Genomic DNA, 7481 nt, shown 5'->3' with positions numbered 1-7481 from the left:
CTTAGGGACGTGTTTTAGTGCCAGCGGGGCTGGACTCCATGATCTTGACTGTCTCTTCCAACCAAAATGATTCTGTGATTCTATGATTCTACATATACCCATATACACTACATATCTACTACATGTCTACATGTCTGGACACACAATTTCTAGACAGACTCTTGGAGCACTTGTGAATATAGGCAGCACTGGTGTACTTACCTTTATCAACTCTCTGGCTCAGCAGGATGGAAGTCTGTTATTGAGAATATATGTATATATGCACAAGGGGGATGTCTCCAGCAACTGCACTCACGCAGTCAGTCTGCCGAGTAGCTGGCCCCTGGATCCCAGTCTGCTCAGTCACTAGCACCTGCACATACAAGGCAGTGCGGCCACGCCTCGCTTCTCCTCTCCACCCCCACTCCCTTGTGCTCTCACCCCTGGACATGCACAGGTGCTCTCACACCCAGAACTGTCCCTTAGAGACCCCCTCACGCCCTTGCTCCCAGGTCACTTCACCTCCTCACCAGCTGGTTTGGCTTGATCTTCACTAGTGATCGCACACACGCACACATGCACACACGCACACACAGAGTCATTCCCCATGTCACAGACACAGAGGCCATCCAGCCTGTGGGCTGTCTCCAGCTGCTGGACTCACACCCTCTTACACATCTGCACATAGAATAAAGACTTCTTACCCTGGAAAAATTTAGAAAAGAGTTTAATAAGAGTACAGGACAGACTGCACTGATAAGGCACAGGGTGTAGCCTGGCAGCCATTCTGACTATCAGCCCTTTTACTCACCCCTCTCTTTCACCACTCCTGTCCCTCCTCAAATCACGTACGCCTCTCCCTTTCTCCACCTTTGATTCCTCCCCTAAACATCCCATAATAAGTCCTGTGTGATCCAGAAATGCTTTTCCTTTTCACGTGTCCCACCCCTAGGCAGTCAGCCCTTTATCCGGAAAGCTGAGCGGAGAGTCCTTGATGTGGATTCCTGCCATCCGCTGTGGTCCTGTGCTCATCTAGGATTGTGCTGATGGCCCCTGTGATGGGCCTGGGAGTAGGCCAACAGGGTATTATTTATCATGTTATCGTCTCTCTGAGCACCTTCATGGGCTTTTACACACAACTCAACATTGTATATGTTATAGAATCATAGAATCACTTTGGTTGGAAGAGACCCTTAAGATCATGGGGTCCAAAACCATGTCCCTAAGAGCGTCATCTATACATCTTTTAAACAGCTCCACAGATGATGACTCCACCACTTCCCTGGGCAGCCTGTTCCACTGCTTCACAATACTTTCCATGAAGAAATGTTTCCTAATATCCAATCTGAACCTTCCCTGGCACAATTTGAGGCCATTTCCTGTTGTCTTATCTCTTGCTACTTGGGAGAAGAGCACAACACCCTCCATGCTACAACCTTCTTTCAGGTAGTTGCAGACAGCAATGAGGTCTCCCCTCAGCCTCCTTTTCTCCAGGCTAAGCAAGCCCAATTCTCTCAGCTGCTTCTGATAAGACATGCTCCAGACCCCTCACCAGCTTTGTTGCCTTTCTCTGAATTCTCTCCAGCACCTCAATGTCTTTGCTGTCTTATGCTGTTGGATAATTTGTCTTTTAACTACGAGAAACACTTGGTTCCTTGGTTACACTAGCCTGGCATTCCTGCCGCAGGGAGGATTATAGAAATGACCCTCAGGCAGGAATTGTGATCTGGAGGTGTGCCATATCTCTTGGAAGATAAGGCATACTGGCATTTGACACATAGTGGGAAATAGAAAAGTGCACAGATTTGTAGCGATGTAGCACTGACTGGGAATTTGAGAAGAGGACATCCAGCCTTGGTTCCCACAAAATACTGGAAGGCACAGTCAGAGGTGAAAACATGCCAGCAACTGATGGCAGTTGCAAAATGATAAGGGGTTTCATGCTACATAAAAATGCACTGTCACAGGTGTTGGGTAAAAGGTGAGCAAAGAGATTGATGAGGTGAAAAAGTATGACTTCAGCCTTTTTATTCGCAGAAAACAAAAGACATTGCTCAAAAACAATAAAAAAGAGTGCCAAGATAAGCAGTATGCAAAGACAACAAAGGAGCCAAGAACCTGAGGCCACTACAGACCAGTGAGCAGACCTATGTCTATTCATCAAATTACCACACATAGCAGTGGCAAGTGCAAAAGATAAGCTTCTAAGGGAGACAGGTCACATGAGGTAGTTCCTGACTTAGGACAGTAGTTGGGATGAAAACTTCAAGGCAGGTGTAGGTTGGCAACACCCAGCACACCTGAGAGCGGAATCAAGCATAAGGCAATAAGAGGAATTTCATCTGATGGAAGAAAGTAAAAAACTGATGAACAATTTGAGGGGTCAAAAGGATATTGCTCAGCAAAAGGAAAACAGCTATAGAATTCTTCTACCACCAGTTGCGCAGGCAAGAAGGGAGATGAAATTCTGAAGATTTTCATACTAAGGCCTATTAATTGGTGCAGGTGGTTGCTTATACTGGCCAAAATACTGGGTTTAAATCACAAACAAAAATCAACATAATTTCCCTTAAAATGTATTTCTTAACTAAAGCAATCATTTGTTCAATCAGAAAAAAAAAAAAAAATCAACAAAACTAACAAACAACATACAATGAAATACTAACACCTTCCTGAGTAACTGAATTTTCTTTGGAGCCTTTCTGCTTGGTAACAAAGAGGCCCAAACATGTTCTGAATGGGAGCACCAGATACTAGATGGAATATTTATTAGATATTAGAAAAATAGTATAGAATCATAGAAACATTTTGGTTGGAAAAGACCCTAAGATCACAGAGTCCAAGCATTACCTAGCATTGCCAAGTTCACTGTTAAACCATGTCCCTAAGAACCTCATCTACGCATCTTTAAAATACCTGCAGGGATGGTGACTTGACCACTCCCCTGGACAGCCTGTTCTGATGCCTGAAAACCCTTTGGTGAAGATTTCTTTCCTAATATCCAATCTAAACCTCCCCTGGAACAACTTGAGGCCATTTCCTCTTGTCCTGTCACTTGTTATTTGGGAAAAGAGCTCAACACCCTCCATGCTACAACCTCCTTTCAGGTAGTTGTAGACAGCGATAAGCCTCCTTTTCTCCAGATTAAACAAGCCCAGTTCCCTCAGCTGCTCCTCTTAAGACTTGTACTCCAGATCCTTCACCAGCTGTGTTGCCTTTCTCTGAACTCTCTCCAGCACCTCAAAGTCTTTCTTGTAGTGAGGGGCCCCAAACTGAACACAGTATTCAAGGTGCGGCCTCACCAGTGCTGAGATTTTATTTGTATTACTAGATACTAGAACAATATTTAGACAATTGAGCTATGCTAATGCTGCTAACATAAAAGAACAATTAGTATTTATCAAAGACTGAAAAAATACAGCTCCAAAATCTGTGAGGTATTGAACAGTGCAGTCCAGAATACTGAGGGCTGAAGCACTTACGCTGCCTCCACAAAGACACAAAGAGCAAAGAATTGTAGGAAGGGATTTCAGGCTCTCTAAAATCTATGTTTAATGGCTTCTTTTTTTTTTTTCTTTTTTTTTTTTTAAGGTAAAAGAAGTTCTGAAGTTTCTGTAGAACCATTCAAACACTAGAGGGTCAGAGCTCCTAGCTGTATAGGCCATCCAGCTTTTCAGAGGAAATGCCAGCCTGTTGGGAAAGCCTCTAGCAAAATAAAACAATACACAGTTGAAAGTTATGAGAATGGCCGAAAGGTGAACAGCAAAGTGCTTTTTAAAATCCCTACCTGCTGGCAATATAAAAAGCTTAAACAAACTATTGCATTGTAGTGATTAAATGATTCATCAGGAACATGAATAAAGTGTTAAGAACTGGTTGAATAAACAAACTTTGGAAAATAGGACTCTGTCCTGTTACACAAGTTTTGCTTTTGATTTACTGCATGAGCTTGGGCAAGTCGCTCTGACCAGGAATTGCCAAACTAACTAGTGAGTTTATGTGTCACAGATATTTACCACTCCATTGGCAGTGGCTGTTACCAAAAGTCGCAGAGCCTCTGCCCTCCTAAACATCAGTCCTATTAAAATTAGCTAAAAGTAGGCAGCCCAAAACTGAGATGTCTCAAATCCCATTACTGCTCTTAGCTTTCTTTTCTTTGTTTCATTCCTTTTCAGAAAATATTTCCAACTCACCTGCTCTTTATGGTATACTTGAAGATCCTTGAAAAGGATGCTTGAAAAGTCTGAGATTCTTGAAAAGTTGTATTAATATCAGGAATGCATTCTTCACATATTATTTAGTTTTTTTCACCTGCCTAGAAATGAGAACAACAAATGCTCCAACAGCAGGACTGAAGAATCATTTTTTTTTTTTTTAAATATGATCAGTTTGCACTGACTTTTTCAACAGTTTTGCTGAAAAGCCGGGACAAAACTGCTCTGAAGAATACTTCATGAGCCCCATGGGAGTAGCAGCGCACACGTTAGCATGGGTGCTTTCTTCAGGTTTCTCCTGCCAAGACAAAAGTTGTTCTCTTAGAAAAGCAGTACATCAGATCACCTGCTTTTTTTTCACTGTGGTTGGCAGGTCACGTACACTTAAGGATGGATTGTACCCTCTAGGCATGGGCTTGCCTTGGATACAGTACAGCATGTACTGTAGGAGGAGAGTCTGAGAAGGCTTTAATTTTTTCTCTGCCTTGTCCACCATCATCTTTCTACATACTTCGCATATGTTATCCTTTTTTTGGGTGTCCAGAATTCCAGGAAATGCTAAGAAAATTACCTCAATAGATATAATGGGTTTTTTTGAGAGCTTCATAAGAGCAAAATTCCAAATGCCATCTTTACTCTTTATACACCTAAATCTGAGTAAGAAAATCTCTAGGCAATGATTCACTGTTAAACAATCAGATAAAAGCCTATGGAATTTCCACAGTTTGTCATCACCTGAGAGACTTTCCTTCGCCTCTTTTCTTTACACATCTCCTGAGATGGAGCTGGTTGATTTCAGAATGGCTGATCTGTAAAATACAAAATGAGAAAAAAACCCGTATTCTGGAGAAATCAAAAACCATTTGCTAAATCTACAATGTTCATTGTAGCAAGATAGAAAAAAAGTCTCTAGGGCTTCCCTTGTGGCAAGACTCACATGACACTTATTAATAAAGAAAAAAGAACTTTGAATTCAATATATGCCCTCATCAGCTCATACACATAGCTCCCATTAATGTTGATGAAAATTACATGGATACCGTGATGGGACAGTAGACCCCTGGTTGAGTTAGAAGTGTCTGCAAGAAAAGAGAACAAACTAGTAGTGTCTGTACAATGTATTTTTTTCCCCAGTGCTCCAAAAGATGCTTTTAAATATTCTAACTCAACAGCAGTTTTGTGCTTTTTTACAGATGGGAATTTTCAAACCCTGAGTTATTTCATTAGATAAAACCACTGGTATTTAGAATGTCAGACTCAAACTGCATTTCCCAGTGTGAATACCAGTGCCTGAAGGAAAGTTTTATAGCATCGATTAACTGCAGCCATTTGTAGAACTGACAAAGAGCTGCGTAAAAGGTTTATTTTGACTTTTAGATGTGAGTATTGTGCATCATTTTTATAACATGCAAGCCAACAGTGATGTACTTTGTTATTGCAGGTCAGAACAACTTCACCCTAGCGGATAAATCACAGAGACTGACATTAGAAGTCCCAGAACTTCCAAGTCACAGGAAGAGGTATTTCATTGAGTTTTTCATTTGTACACTAAAATGAAGAACACACAGCTTATGTGGAAAGAAATACTAGTGAAACAGCCTGAACTGGAATTGTAGAAGTAAGCAAAACACCTGTAATGAAATTAGATGGGGATAGTGTTGTATGTCTCTTAAAAGTCTGAAGACCAGGTCCTGAGCCTAGACTTTTAAACAATGCATCAAGTAAATAAACATCGGTGGTGGTAAAGTCAAGATATGGCCTTAACACTGTTTCCATTCTGGTGGACATTCTTGCAAAAAAGAACACTTTTCAAAAGGAGAATTCCTGCTGCACCTATGTTGTTCACATTATAATTTACAGATTATTAAATTTTATGCTACAATTTGATGTAGAAGTCCAAACCTGAATAAAAGCTGTATCTTAAGAAGTTTTGGTCAGGTATGTGACAATCTCCTAGTGATGACTCTCCCCAGTTCACAGAGACAGGCTTGTTGGTACAGAAGATAAAATACTTTACCCAGCATCATTTGAGAAGTCTACGACTGAAACAGGGTTGAAAACAACTTTGGAGTGCCAATCCAGCAGCCACCAGGGATCTTTTTCTAATCTTCTTTCTTGCCAAAAGCCATGAAATCTTGGGACACTGAAAAGCAAAACCAAACCAAACCAAACAAACCCCAAACCAAAGAAACTTTCTGCTAAAGCTTAGCAACTTAGTATGTGTCATGAAGTCCATCTGATTATTGATGATGTGAACTCAAGCTGACTACCCCAAAGGAGATAAGTAGAAAAAATTTTGCTTGTAAAACAGAGAATCATGAAGAGTTGAGAACCAAAAGGGTCAAGATACTGTTCTTGTTCCCATTACAGTAAAAATTGTGCTATCATTAATAACAGTTGCAGATATTTGTTACTCATAGATATTCGGGATAGAGCTCTAGGTGGCATAAACAGGAACAGGGACACACTGAGTAAGCCAGATGAGAATAATACATATATGAAAACAAGAAAAGATTTAGGTCTATGGATAAACTATACTAAATCCTACTGTTCAAGAGATCCTTCTGCAAATTGTACCTGTTTATATATGGCAGACTCATGAACAGCTTTTTGACAGCATCTCAGTTCTATGTGAACCTAAGTCAGATGTTGGATTACCAAGATCACTTAAAAATTTCTATCTCACCTGTAAAGATTTGGATGATTACAAGTCAAAAACTTCTTGCCCTCTCATGCAGAAATCATGCTGGTAGCTCTGCCAGCATTAGTAACAATACAATGCATTTAAGCTATTCCTAGCTACTCATACAACTGTGGAAAATAATGTAGCATGTTACCTTTGTGTTCTGTATTGTCTAAGGTAAGGTCTTGAAAACAAATATACACACGACTAACTTCAAATAAGGAATTTCATAGATGGTTCTCCTGGCTGGCCAATAATTTTTGATCTAGCAGATTCACAGTAGTGAATTGTTGTCTGTACAGTGACACATGTATGGAGGGCACAACACACTTAAATTGGTGTGGTCTGGCAGCTCTTCCCTGTACACGAGATTTCCATTTTATCTTCTTTCACATCTTACTCCATTCTCCTACTCCTAAGGCACCTAGTGCAAATGCATGTTACTACCCTCTAGTGGTCAACGTCGCAAAGTTAAAAGGCCTAATAAACACATCTGGGGTAAGGGGTCCTTATCTCATATTGCAGATGGGTTTTGCAACTAATACTATTGGGATCCACCCCACAAATACATTTTGTTTGGCAGAATTGAAGCCTGCATGCATGTG

The sequence above is a fragment of the Columba livia genome, chromosome 5, assembly GCF_036013475.1.
Source record: "Columba livia isolate bColLiv1 breed racing homer chromosome 5, bColLiv1.pat.W.v2, whole genome shotgun sequence".
In the NCBI taxonomy this organism is placed as follows: Eukaryota; Metazoa; Chordata; class Aves; order Columbiformes; family Columbidae; genus Columba; species Columba livia.
Note: the sequence above shows the minus strand (reverse complement) of the source record.